This window comes from Falco rusticolus, chromosome 5 (assembly GCF_015220075.1).
Source record: "Falco rusticolus isolate bFalRus1 chromosome 5, bFalRus1.pri, whole genome shotgun sequence".
Classification (NCBI taxonomy): Eukaryota; Metazoa; Chordata; class Aves; order Falconiformes; family Falconidae; genus Falco; species Falco rusticolus.
The window spans coordinates 19900749-19914437 of NC_051191.1; the positions used below are offsets into that span (position 1 = coordinate 19900749).

Sequence of the window (13689 nt, forward strand, 5' to 3'; positions counted from 1 at the left end):
TCACTCTGTCTTAATAGTGACATGTGGGTAATGGAAACAACACATCATAAGTTTCCATAATTTCTTTTTATGCTAGCACTTAAATGCATTACAAAGTTCTTGCACTTTTTGCACCTGCACAGTAGCCCTCTGTGTGGAGATCTTGCTGATGATGCCAAACTTTTAAGGTATGTGGCATAAGGGGCTGAGCGCAAAAAAGGGCACAAAGGAGAATATTACACGGTCGTTTTTTTGGATAATAACCGGGGTGGGGGTGGGGTGTTGGTGTTGTTATACAGCGTGTAACACCTAAATATTCATGTAATGCCTAAGTATTCTTAATATTGTTAGTATTATGATATGAATAATGCATATCTGTACTGTTTGTGGTTTGTATGGCATTGTCTTAAACCAGTGTTGTGTTCTGGAGGTGCACACAAACAGACACACAAGCAGCCCACTACAGAATATTCTGTTGAGATTTCCATCAGCTAAAAATTCTTACTGCTGCCTCCGCACAGGAGTGCTAAGTGCATACGCAAATGGTGAGACATATTATATGCAAGTGGTGAGGAGCAGAGTACGGGGCTATGGGGCGCATGTGGGGAGCAAGGGTGACAGGCTGGGCTCCCCTCCCCGTCTTGCAGAGCATGGCAAAGTGCTTGGGGAGCTGGGGCATCCCGATGGGGTGAGGCTCCTCGATGGAGGCACCGCAGGAACCCAGGGGTGATGGCAAGCTGGTCCTGCCCTGGAGCATGGCACCCAGCGCGTGGCTGCAGTGGGGCTTTGCAGAGCTGGACCAGAGGCTGGCAATGGTGTTTGGGGTAGAGCTGAGCTCTCCTGTGAGAGCTGGGGCAAGAGCGTGCATGTGGTGGGGCTGTGGGAGAGGAGCTGCTCCCGGCAGGGGCCTTTGGGACCGAGGAGTATTCCAGGGACAGGCCACAGCTGGGAGGTCACTTTGGGAGGGCCAGCGTGCCTGGCATCGTTCCTGGCTCCTGCCCCACTCTCCCTTTGTGCAGGAGATGAGGAGGAGCTGCAAGGAATGCTGGAGAAGCTGAGGTGAGCAGAGCTGCGGTTCAGGGAAAGGGCCCCCTAGCCTGGGAGGTGGGATCTGGTGGTCCAGCTCTGCCCTTGGCACCAGGGACACATGGAGCAGGATCTGTGGGGTGCAGCAGGGGCTCGGAAGCCCTGTGGGGCTGGCAGTGCCGTGGGGCAAGAATCCCTTCTGCTATGGCAGACCTGGAGCAGGGGGAGGCCGTGCAGCTAAAACGAGTACAAAGAGTAAATTGCCTTCCCACTCCTAAATGCAGCTGAGCTGCTGTAGCTGTGACAACAGGCAAGAGCTCTGGTTCATGAGTGTCTTGGCTCCTGTTGGCAGCGTGGGAAGGGGAGGCAGCACTGGCTTTGTGGAAGTCCCTCAAGGATCAGCCCAAACTTTCAGGGAATGGCGTGCCTGTGCCACTACCGGTGGTCAGGCCGCCCATCTCGGTATGGGGAGTAGAACAAATGGGGACTTTCGTAACCGGAGAAGCAGGTCGATCAGGAGACTCTTCTATCATTAAATATTGAAAGATCTTCTCCGGCGGCAGCGTGTTCTCCCCTCTCTGACAGCAGCTCTGTGAGTTTGCGATTCTGGATGTTGCATGGATTCTGCTGCGCCTGCACGGGTGGCGTTGGGTGGGAGCGGGGCTGTGCAGAGCCTGGTGCAGGGGGGCTATCGGTGCCAGCTTCTCACCGCAGTGAGCTCCTCCCCAAGTGGAACCAAGCCCCCAGGACATGTGCGGCATGTGTGCCACACAAACAGCCTCCTACAGCCTCCACTTGCCACAAGCCCTCCCTGGCGGGGCCCGGCGGCTGTGCTCCAGCCCAGCCCCTGGTTTGAGGGGCTGCTCATCTGGAAGGAGCTAGTTCTTTGGGTTGCTCTTTCATGCCAAAGTGGATGACTTTGCAAGCTCTAGAACAACAGAGAGACCTCAGTGGGCAGGGGTGGGTTTGGTGGTTGGCTGGGCCTTTTTTGCACTGAGAAACCTGAGGCTGTAATCTGGTTCAGGGCTGTGCTTCTCCCCAGGACAGAACCGATGGGTCCTGGGCTGTGTCCCACCTCCCTGCAGCCGCTCCCCACCTTGAGGACTGCGGGGCTCCCTCCCCCCGGAGTGGCTGGCATTCCTGGCTTCTTTAAGAGGTGGTTTGGACTTCCAGGCCTGGATTCTTCTGCTTTTTATAGACATCCTCAGGGGAGTGAAAAGAATGGCAGGAAATGCAGTGGCCCCGTAAGTGCTCAGCCCTGGACGCTATTGTTCAGCACTGGCGGAAGCTGGCCACAGGCAGGGCTGCCTGGGGGACCTTCCCCTGCCTGGAGAAGGCTTAGCAGAGGCTCAGCTATGTCCTTACAGCGTGATGTAATGTTTCCTGGCCTTGGTGGAAAAGAACTACAGCTCCCAGCGTGCGTGGGGATACAGGACATCACGTGCTGGGGCTTGGGGATTGCAGCCTGTACCCCTTCCTTGATGTCTCCTGCTCCTCTGCAGGGTCACAGGTCCCTGGAGCTGTGACAGGAGCCTGCTGGGACGCTGATGGCCATACTCGAGCTCCCCTGACTGCTTGCTCGCCTCCAGCCTGGGTCCCACAGGCCCATGAGGGCCATGTGGAGCAGCTGTGCCTGACGGGGCTGTGCCAGGCAGTGCCAGGCTACAGTGGCAACTTGCCTGCGGCGTGGCCAGGCCAGTGGCTGAGCTTGGTCTCGCACAGAGTTGTGCAGTGGTGTCTGCCTGTGGCACCATGGCCCTTGGCCTGGGTTTGTGGCTGCTCTGTTGCTGGAGAAGCTTTGCATTTCTTGTCTGGAGCAATTGGAATAGATCCCTTGATGATGCTTGTGAGAGGGACCAAGTGGCATTGTCCCTTTGTGGGGTCAGGGCCATGGGACATCTCAGGAGGCAGAAAGAGTCACATCCCCTGTGTATGAACCCTGATCACAGGCATCTGTGTGTGTGTCCCATCTGCCATTCATAACCCCATGGCCGTGTCTCTGTGCAGAGAGGCATTCCAACAGCCCTCCTGAGAGAGGAGTCTCCAGATGCTTCCCAGCTCCCAGTTCTGTCTTGGGGACAGTTTTACCTCCACTGAGTTGTCATTTCTGATTATGTCATGTTGTTAGGCTGCTGGGGACCAGCTGCTGTGGTTACTGTGAGTCTGCAGTCCTTGCCTCTTATCCTGGAAAGGGAAGAAGCTGAATGAAAAGCAGGGAATCTGGACATTTGAGATAAAAGAATCAGACTTGGACAAACGAAAGGCAGAATTGCCATTCACGAGCAAGAGGAATAGCAGCCTTCCTGGAGATCTCCCTGCTAGTCTGAACAAGGCCCCTCTGGCTCCACAGACATCAGGATCCTCAGGGACTGTGAAGGCTAGGATCCTGGCAGTGTGCAAGCTGCAGTCTAAATACATCGCAGATCATCTGCATAATTTATTCTTCTGTGAAGAGTTTAATTTATCAGGTCCAATAATAAACTCATAAATCTCCTTTGCCTGTTATCAGGGTTGGGAGAAGATGCTCATATTACAAGCATCTAATTTATCTCCTGAGCTGCTGCTTGTGCAGATCAGTGCCTTTGACATTACTGGATGTATATTCCCATGGTCGATGTTCCACTGGGCTCGCATCACCTGAGGATGGAAAAGATGGTGCTCGAGAGGCCCAGCTCAGGAGAAGCCCAGGAGGTGCTGGCCCAAATCTGCTCTGGAGGTCAGGGTGGGATGGACACGGTGCAAATGAGAGCCAGGAGGAAGAGCCATCCTGCTGGAGACTGAGCAGGGCCAGTGCTGGGAGCCACTCTGCAGGTCGGAGCCACTCTGCAGGTCAGAGCCACCCTTTGGGACCATCTCACTGCCCTGGCCCGCTGCTGGCACTGCCCCAGGGTGTTGGGGACCGGCTGCCTGTGCCAAGGGGTGATCCTGCTGGCTGTCAGCAGGCGTCAGTGGAGCCTGTGGCAGGGGGCTGCGCAGCACCCCCCCAGATTGCTACCGCTGGTAACTTTGGTTGCTATCCTCACCCACAGAAACCTCTAGATCTGGCTGGGGACTTGCACCATTCTGGGCCTCAAGGGTTTCCTGTGGTGGTGAGCTGTACCATCTAGTTATGGATGATGTGAAGAAGTATTTCCTTTTCTTCGTGTGAGATCCCACGACATTATTTGCTGCCCTCATGTTGTGAGATGAAAAGAATAGAAGCGTCGTCTCCTTTCTGCAGACTGTTCAGGATGTTACAGCCTTTTATCTGTGTCCCTTCTTATTTGCTTCCTTCTAAGGAAGCAATCTCCACTTTTTCCTTTCTCTTCTTATGACAGTTTTTCTTGCTCCTTGATCATCCTTGCCTCCTGTTTCTGAGTCCCCTTGGTTTTGCATTTTCCCGGGGAGCCCTGGTACCCAGTCCTGCACCCGTTCAATGCATGGGGCTCTGCCCAGGATGACAGCTGTGCAGGCACTTATTCCCCACGTGCTCCGTTGCCTGTTTTGCTCCTGGTGCTGCCTGCGCTGCCTCAGCCCGTACCCGGTGGGACAGTGGTAAGGTGCTTGGGTGCATTGAGACAAGATGCCCTCAGGGACTTGCAGCTCGGCTTCCTGGGGTTGTGCCACGGCTGTGCCAGCAGCCGTCACAACCTGGGGCCTTGGTGTGTATCTGGGGAAGGCTCCCATGCTCCGGATGACTGCTGCGTGTGTGTGGTTTGGTTAGCTGTCCATCTGATGCCCATGCGGGGACCCAGAGGGTGTGGAGCCAGGCCACTAGGCATGATGGGGTGTTTGGATTATGCCGCCTTTGGTGACATGTAGCTGTAGCCATGCTGTATAGCTCCAGCCCAAACTTACCACGTCCCTGGGCTGAGGCTGCCTGGAGGTGGTGGGGTGAACTGGGAGCATGAGCTGCCAGAGACACCTTTGGTGGACAGGTAGTTCCCACTCCACGGCACCACACAACCCACCCCTCTTATCCGAGTCTCCTAATTGCAGCAAACAAGTCTCCTGGCACCACTCACAGTGGTGAGGTCGGAGGGCTGGGGATGGTCTCTGTCCTTGCCTGGCTTTGGACCACACTTTGCGCTGCAGTGAGGGGTTTTGGATGGTGCAAGGGTGGGAGGGAGGCTGTGTAGGTGTCCCAGCCTGTGCCACCCTGTGCCCAGGGGTGTTATTCCTCAGCCCTAAGCCCTGCAAAGCTGTGCTCATCGAGGTTTGCAGTCCCTGCAGGCACAGCAGTCACCTGCCCCACTGCCTGCCCTGCTCAGTCTTGGCATTCCCAGCGCTAAGGGACAGGAGAGAGACTCAGTTCAGTACAGTCACTAACTGTCCAAGCAGGATGCACACATGCCTATTTTGTTTAGCTCCTACATAAACTGATGTGGTAGGTTTCCTCTGTTTTCATGGCGCAGGTGTCCTGTGAGCTTTTCTCAGGAGAGGAGTCAATGGGGCACTGGCAGCTGTGTCCGGAGCATCGTGCTACAGCCCCGCTGGGACCTCAACAGCGTCATTTTACAGAGGCACACAATAGCTGCTAAGTTTTCCAGGTGCATCGTAGTGTCTGTGACCCGTCTGCCGTTTGGAGGCTGCAGTATATCTCATAAAATGTTTAAAGCCTGGTGGTACCCCAGCGTCCCACATGGCACATCGCGAGCTCTCTGCAAAAATGGGATCCTTGCCGTGGCCCCTTCCCCCCACAGCACCTTGCACTTGCTGACACCAGCTGCAGCACAACAGGCGTGCTCCAAGAAATCCCAAGTCATACATTTTTAATTTTCTACAACAGAGCAGCCATTTCAGCCACTCACCCAGAAAGGATCTTTAATGAGAAGCGAAGGGAGAGAGCATGCACATTTCCAGCACATAAAAGAGCAGAGGCATTATGGATATACTTTTCTCCTGGCTGCCCATAGCTGTTCCTGAATTTAGCCTGGGGCACTTGCTGTGTGTCTTCTGGAGGTGGGCTTGGCTCCTGGTCCCCTGTTGCTCGTCCAGAACAAGAGGGACGACCCTGTGAAGGAACTGACTCTCAGCATTGCCAGCATTTCAGCTCTCTGCTCTCAGGCTGTGTCCCACCCAGGACTCTGCCTGGGAGTGGATGAGCCAGGGTGGGAGAGGTGCTCAAGGACCCTTGCCAACACAGGGCAGCTGTGTCCACCGCCTCTGGCACTCGAGCCCCGGCTGTTCCTTCGGGAAGCTGCGTTATGCTCGCACATGGTTTTGCTGAGCTGTGTCACAGGCCCCCCGAAGGTGGGGGGCTGCCAGTTCTCCAGCCCTCCTGGGCAACGGGCAGAGCCCCTGTGGTCCTCCTTAGGAGGGGCAGCAGATGTGCCTGGCCACAGGGTGAAGATGGGCTCGCACGGGCAGGAGGGCTCAGGATGCATGCTTCTGCTTGCGGAGGGAGGCCAGGGATGCTTTGCTGCGGCAGGGCGGCAGGTGTGGGTGCAAGCCGTAGGTGACCTTGCCTCTCCCCGAGGTGTCCTGTAGAAGGTTTGCTCTGGGAATGCTCTTGTTCCCAGTCCTGTGGGTTCCACATCTCCCTGCTGTCTTGAGGCTGAACCTGCTGCCTACATGGGTGCAGCGTGCCTGGGGGCCGTGCATGCAGTGCACTGCAATGATGCTGTCCTTGCTCTCTGTTCTTCACAGGTTGATGAAGAGGGAGTGCTGTGACCCTGTGCCCGTGACAGTCATTTCAGGTAAGTGCTGTTCTGTCCCTCCCTGACTGCCTTCAGAAACCCTGGGCATCCTGACGGGAGGTGGTGGTGGTGAGGGCCCTGCAGCCTTGTCCCAGGAGGGGATAGCCTGGCTGGGGCGGCGGGGACAGAGACCTGGCTGTGGGGCTCAGGGGTGGCTGCACGGATTGCTGAGGGCAGAAAGAGGACTTGTGAGGGCTGGCAAAGGATGGCAGAGCTCAGGCTGGAGGGGACAGGATGCGTTCAGGCAGGCTGCAAGCGATGCAAAAGCAGTTATGAGTCAGGGGTAGGTCATTACTACATGACATGCTTTGTGGAGGCATAAAGGAGAAAGGTCCCGGGGAACACTGGCTAACCAGGTCTGCCTGAGCCTGAGCTGGGAGCCAGGGTGCCCCCTCTGATGGGATCCTCCAGGCTCATCCAGCTGAGGTCCAGGATCTCTGTCTGGGACAAGTACCACTGGTCTCGGAGGACAGGAGTGTTCCTGGACACCACTGGTGTGGGTGCTTCTTCCAGCCCTGGCTGCTTGGATGCTGCCTCATGCAATGGGGCTTTTTCCTACCCTGCCTGAGGGCACCAGACCCTTTGCAAGTGCTGCCTGTCTCCAGCACTGGTGTGGCTGGTGGTCTTGTCACCCTGCAGCTGTGTTCACAGGCTGGGTGCTGCATGCAGGCGGCTCTACAGACCAGGGCAAGGTCTTGATAGGAGCTGGGTGCAAATGTGCAGCGTGTTGAAATGCATTTTCTTTGGCCACATTGAGTCATTTAGGCTTTTGGTGCTGCTTCTGTGGCTGCTATCAGGCTGGCCTGAGGGGAGTTGCAGTGCCATGGCGCGAGGTCAGTCAGCACTGCACGTACACAGTGAACCTGCAGCACCATTGCTGGCAAGTGCCAGACCTCATGTCCCACAACGGGAAGCAAAGCAATGGTGGGTGCCCCGGCCCTAGAATGCCAGGCCAAGGGCATGGGCGGCACATGCTTCCTCCTAGAGCACCGAATGGACGCAGGCAGGGGAGGGATGCAGCTGCTGCTTGCTGTAACTGTAGTAGGGCCAGAGCCTGGCACCGAGGGAGAGAAGGGCAGCCAGTTATGCTGGGAACAGGGAAGCAGGAGGGACAGCACGGGAGAGGGGAACAGGGAAGCTAGCTGCCCGCAGCTGCTTGGAGAAGCAGCTTGAGGAGAGATGTCCCATGCGAGTAGGAGGTGGAAAATGACAAACGTCTGCCCATGATCTGGGGCTGCTCTGTCCCCTACCTGCCTTACGTTCTTTGCTTGGTGGTAGGTCCAGTCTCTTAACCTGAGTTGTACACTGCCCTGGCCTCTGCATGCTCCTCTGAACAGCCTTCTCTCTTCGTTCTCCACAGGGGTTTCTTGGCACCCAGCAAGGACCCCTGCCCCTACGTGGCACAGTACCAGCTGGTTCCTGCCAGTGGAGGATCTGGCTGACACTGTTCCTGTGTGCACACCTGGAGCATGTCCCCAAGAGTGTGTTCCCACCTACTCGCCATGCACCAGTGCAGCCAGTGCTGGAGCTTGCTGGGGAGCAGGACTCCAGCTTCTGCCCCTGTCCCCAGGCTGTGACCTGCCAACCGCATTCACTGCAGACGTTTGCCATGTCCCACCCCAGGGCAGGGACGAGCTGAGAAGCAAGGGATCCCCGTGCACATGCACACCATATGGACACCTCTGTGGGGCTGGGGCTAGGGCTCAGGAAGCCCCAGCTTCACCCAGCCCCTTTTTCCCTGTGCACTAGGCAGGCTGAGCTGTGGCGTGCAGCAAGCACTGTGTGTCAAGCTTCTAAGTGAAGGCTTGCAAACCAGAGGATGAAACAAAGGAAACACGAAATGCTAATCACAAGAATAGTGGGTGCTTCTTCTGGCTTCAGCGGGCTCTTTTCACATCCTGCAGCTTCATTCCAGCACCCCTGAAACACGTTGCCACTTCACCTTGTAAATCCTCCAGATAATTCAGGCTGCCCGTGCAGGGCTGGCAGTGCTGCGTGGGCTGAGCCACGTGGGCTGTGCTGCGTGTTTCCGTGCAGGGGCTGGCTGCGCTGCATGGGCTGCGCTGCGTGGGCTGTGCTGCGTGTTTCCGTACAGGGGAGTTGCTGTGCCGTGCGGTGCCGTGCAGAGCTGTGCCTTGCTGTGCCAGGCGGTTCAGGGCTGGAGAGCTGCTGCGCTGCGAGGGGTGCCTCCCTGCAGGGCTGTGGGGCTGCACCCCTTGTCTGAGCACCAACCGCCAGTGCAGGGCAGGTGCGGTCTTGGAATACGTGCGGTGGGGATGAATTGTGTTTGTACTGAGATGTGGGCATTTATCCAAGCTGTTCTGCTGGCTTGTGTGTTCAGTGAAGTCAGTCCTGCCTGGTCCCAGAGCACATCCCTGACTTGCAGGGTCCAAATCTGATTGCTGTGGCAGCATCGTTTCTGAACACTTGCAGCAGATCACAGAAGATGATACTGACCTGGTCTTCCTCATTCTGCGGCAGAACAGCAAATCTCGTTGGGAGCAGGGCCCTGCAGAGCTGGGCTTGGCAAAGGCAATCCCTGTGGTGGGGCTTTGTTCCTAGGCTTGAAGGGGAAGGACCATCTTTCCCTGCTACAACAGGAGCCCATGTCTGTGGGACACTGTGGCTCAGCATCTCAGTGTCTGAGGGAGGCTGTGGCTGAGCCAGGAGCCTGGCTCAGTCCTGCCCTGCTCCGTCCCCGCTGTGGCTGCCCAGCCAGAGGCTGCCTGGAACCTCTTCCCCCAACTTCTGCCGGTGCAGCAGCTCTGCCCTGTGCTGCCTCCACAGGGTGGGATGGGGCTGGTGGCTGGGCAGGGGTGCAGGGAGGGCAGGGATGCCAGAGAGGCGATTAGCATCCCAGTCCCAGACAAACAGATGGAGGCAGCGTTATCCTATTACCTAAGGGCTAAGCGGGAGAAGCTGGGCGGTGTTGAGGCTGGCTGATCTGTGGGCACTCTGGGCTCCTGCAGCGGCAGGATGTTTTTCTGGGGTGGCAGGCACCCCGACACTAGCTCTGGATAGTGTCGACACCTGGACAGCACTGAGTCCCTGGGAACAGGTGAGATATATGCTCCTAGGCACGGGTCAGCACTGGCAGCCCTGGCCCCTGCTCTCTGCTGCTGGGGCCCAGAGCTTTGGCAGGGAAGCCAGGGGTTGCCTCACAGCAACTGCAAGGTTGGGGTGCTGGGGTGGTGCAGGGGCTGTGCTGGGCAGGGCCAAGGTCACTGCAGGTGAGGCTGAGTGAGGGGATGGTGATGGGACCTTGCTGTCAGCGATGATGAGGGAGTGGTACGTCCTGGCAGCAGCAGGGCTCTCCATGTCGCTTTGCAGATTGTGTAATTCCTGGAGGTCCTCAGGTTTCCTGCTTCTTGCTGTGTGTTCTTAAAATGAAGCTGGGAAGTTGGAGGAATGGTGCCGGATTGCAACAAGCACCAGGCAGTCCTCAAGTCTGTGCAGCCCTACAGCTGTGCAGGATGGCAAGCTGGGTCCGCCTGGGCCACGGCGTCGCCCACACATCGAGGGGCTGGGTGTTTACCTGGCTGTGCTGCCACAGGTCTGCCCACCGTGCAGGGACACGGAGAAGCTTGCTAAGAAGAGAGTGGGAGGTGTGGGAACCTGATGCTTGGATTTACTTATCCTTGGGTTGTACCACCTTCCTGGGCTGTGATTACCTGCAGCTGTGGCCCAGCAGTGGTGTGGGGAGATGGAGGGAGCAGATGTGCTTTCTGCCAGCCTGTCTGCAGTGGGGCAGGCTCCAGAGTCTTGTTCCTCCTGGCTGTGTCCAACCCAGGCGTGCTCCTCTCCTGCACTGATGGGCTGGGAGTGTGTGTGTGTGGGGGGGGGTGTTGGGTGGGGGGTGATTGTTTTTATGCTCTGGCTCCGTGAGGAGCTGATGGGTGTTCAGTGACTTGTGGGACAGCAGGAGATGCCAGCCCATCCGGTGCACACCTCTGGGCCAGGCTGGTCTATAGGACTCTGGCAGGGTCTGACTCCCTTCTCTGGTCTTGGTGGTGATTTCCAGCTGCTCTCATGGTATCGTGGATGGTGCAGTGCTGCCAGCGAGAAGAGTTCTGTCCCTGGCCCTGCTGGTCCCACCCGGCAGTGTGACCAGCTGACTGGGCAGGCAGCAGGCTGCAGTGTGGGTGCAGGATCAGGGGACCCCAACCTGGGGGTACACAGGGCCTTGCACGTGCTGCATGAGAGCGTGTAGCTGTGGTTACCAAGGTGACTGTGTTAAGTGATGTTCCTATGGCTACGCACTGCTTGAGCTCAGAGTTACTGAGGGGGAGTGTGTGAAGCCCCCAGGATCCCCGTGCCTCCCGGTGAGGCTGTTCTCATTGCAAGCATCCCCTGGCTCCTGCTCTGGAGACACCTGTCCAGGGTGGGAGAGGCTGCTTGGGCAGCTCTCGGTGCTGAGCTGCCCCACGGGCTGTGGGCTTTGCTGGGCTCTGCAGACCCCAGGGACCCGGGGCTGGCTGGACACTGTCCCTGCTTGGGTCTCCGTGCCCAGCAAAGAAGGACCTGCGGTTTGCAGACACCTCTTTTGGGACAGGCTTGGGGCAGGTCCTGTGTGGCTATATCGGGGGTTCTGGGGACACACTCCCCACTAGAGCAGCAGTCACCAGGAGCCCTGCGTTAGTGGTGCCAGCTCTGGTGAGGTGCCCTCATGGCACCCAGAGCCCATGGGTCCCAGCTGCGTCGCAGGGGAATAGGTCCTGCAAGCTTCAAAGCCTTTAGCCACCTCTGCCTTTCCCCAGGCTCTGTTCATCCCTTCAGCCAGGTGTGCCCTGAGGTGAGGTCCTTGCGGCAACAGGCTGGGGTGCTGTGCAGTCCGTGGGGCTGACTCCAAGTATGTGCTGCACAGCGAAGGGTGAGGGCAGCCTGGAAAGAAGCACTGTGGTCGCTGGTGCTTTGCCAGGAGCCAGGACAGATACAGGAGGGGGCTGTGGGGCAGGAAGCAACGGGGACTTGCCTTGTCTGTGATGGAGAAGAGATTGGGGAGAGCTGAGACATGGGTCAGTCAGAGAGGGAAAGGGCATGTCTGGAAGTGGTTCTCCACTCTGGATTCGTACTGGAGTGAGCCCAGGCTGGGAGGCTCGAGGGACTGTCCCCATGTAGGCAGTGTCCCGGTGGTGCTAACCGTGGCTAGGGCAGCCACTTTCATCTTGCTGCTGCTGTGGGATCCTGGAGCCCCACGCGGAGATGTTCTCCCTTGGGGCAATCAAGGATTCAGAGAGCCCAAGGAATGAAGCTGGGATGCTACAAACACCAAATTGCCTGAGAGTTAGCTGTTTCTGTGCAAGACCAGGAGCTGACTGGTGGGGAAGCAGCCAGAGTGCAAGCAACAGACCCTGGGAAGGTGTCTGTGTGACAGAAACCTGGATTTGAGAGGCCACATGTCCATACATGTACATGGCCAGGGCTGTGTGTGCAGTCTGATAGGGCTGGGTTACAGACTTTACACCCCAGCCCCTCATTCCTGCTCTTGTGTCACTGTTTGTTGCCTCTTCTGCTTCAGAGGAACAGCTAGAGCTGTGAGCTGCTCCTGCTAAAAGCCATCAGGACAAAACAGGCTTGATTTTAACCTGGGCCAGCTCCCTGGGCTGGTTGGCAGTATGGGTGGGCTGCCTGTGTGTCTGTGCATCCAGCCCAGGGGTGGAAGTGAGTGTGCAGGGATGGGGGTAAGGACCAAATTACTGTGTCCCAGCATTGCCACTGAAACGCCTGTGGGGTCCAGCCTCAGCACGCCCATGCTGTCCTGTCCACCAGACCACTGTCCTACCTGCCCAGCTTGCCAAAGGAAGGGGCACATGACCAGGCAACAGGCAGGGCTGATCCTGGCAGTGGCTGTGTTGCCTCAAGCCACTCTCAGGGCTGTGTGGCCAGTGCCCGGCTAACACTGTACCCTGTGTGGGGACCGCAGGGACAGAGAGAGGGTTTGCTGGCCTGTGCTCCTTCTGCCTGGCTGGGACCAGCCCATGGGTGCTGCTCCTCCAGCACAGTGCCTGGGGGGCCTGGCTGGGGCTGTCAGCTCCTGCTCTGCCCCGCACAGGCTGGCGGGGAGCTCTGCTGCCCATCAGGCCACCTCTGAGGGGTCTGGCTCCTTCCCGCAATGGGGGCAGTCCTGTGTCCCCCCCGGTGTGATAGGGCGGGTGGTGCAGATGTGTCCTGGAGGTGGGCAGCCAGGAGCATGTGCAGGGCTGTGACCTGCGGGAAGCGTAAGTGTTTTGGGCCAGGGACTGGCACTTTCTGCCCTGTTGACCCGAAGAGTTGTTTTGAGCTGGGACAGTGGCAGGAGTGAGGAGAAGGCTTTTGCTTTGGCCAAGTGGGGCTGCCCAGGACAAGGCCAGTGGGGAATCGTCTCCTGTGGTTTCTGATGCTGCACCTGCTGGTGGCCACGCACTGGGTTCCTTTCCTGCAGCAGATGCAGACAGGCAGTGGGGGGCTGCGGGACTGCAGGACAGCTATTAAGGTCAACTCCCAGGAATCCCTGTGCCGAAGACTATTGCCCCAGAACTCTGCAGACAGGTTGCCCTACAAACCGCTGCAGCTGCCTCCAGATGTGCATGTGCGGAGGGGGTTCAGGAATGCCACCACCTCCTTGCTGGATGCTCAGAGACACAGATGAGTCCCCGTGTTCCTGGGCCTGCGCTCTGTGGGCACAGGGTGCTGCTCTCTATCCCGTTGTCCGTCACTGTGGTCAGCACCACTCTGCTGTCACCCTGGGAAAGCCGAGCGCTGGCACAGCGGGCTTGCTCCCAAGAGCGGTGTGTTGCAGGACTTGCCCTTTAATCATCTGCACATCCCTGGTGACCCAGTAACCCTGGCAAATGGGGAGAGGGAAAATCAATTGGCAGGAGAATTACCCATCGGGCGCTGTAGGACACTGCGGCCACACGCAGGCTGATCAATGAGTGCTGCTCCCTCTCCCTCTCCTCATTAGCTCTGTGCATCCTGGCACTCTGTCTGGGGCCACCGTGAGCACAGTCCTGCGGCTGCCCCTGCC

At 57.8% G+C, this 13689-nt stretch overlaps 1 protein-coding gene across 1 annotated transcript in view; it reads left to right on the forward strand.

The window, feature by feature from the left end:
- Positions 1 to 13689, forward strand: part of SHANK3 (SH3 and multiple ankyrin repeat domains 3) — a 370723-nt gene that overhangs the window by 2888 nt on the left and 354146 nt on the right. Inside the window, exon 2 of the mRNA XM_037388277.1 lies at positions 6634 to 6683. The gene's annotated coding sequence lies outside the window, so the exon portion shown is untranslated. The remainder of the gene's footprint in view (positions 1 to 6633; positions 6684 to 13689) is intronic.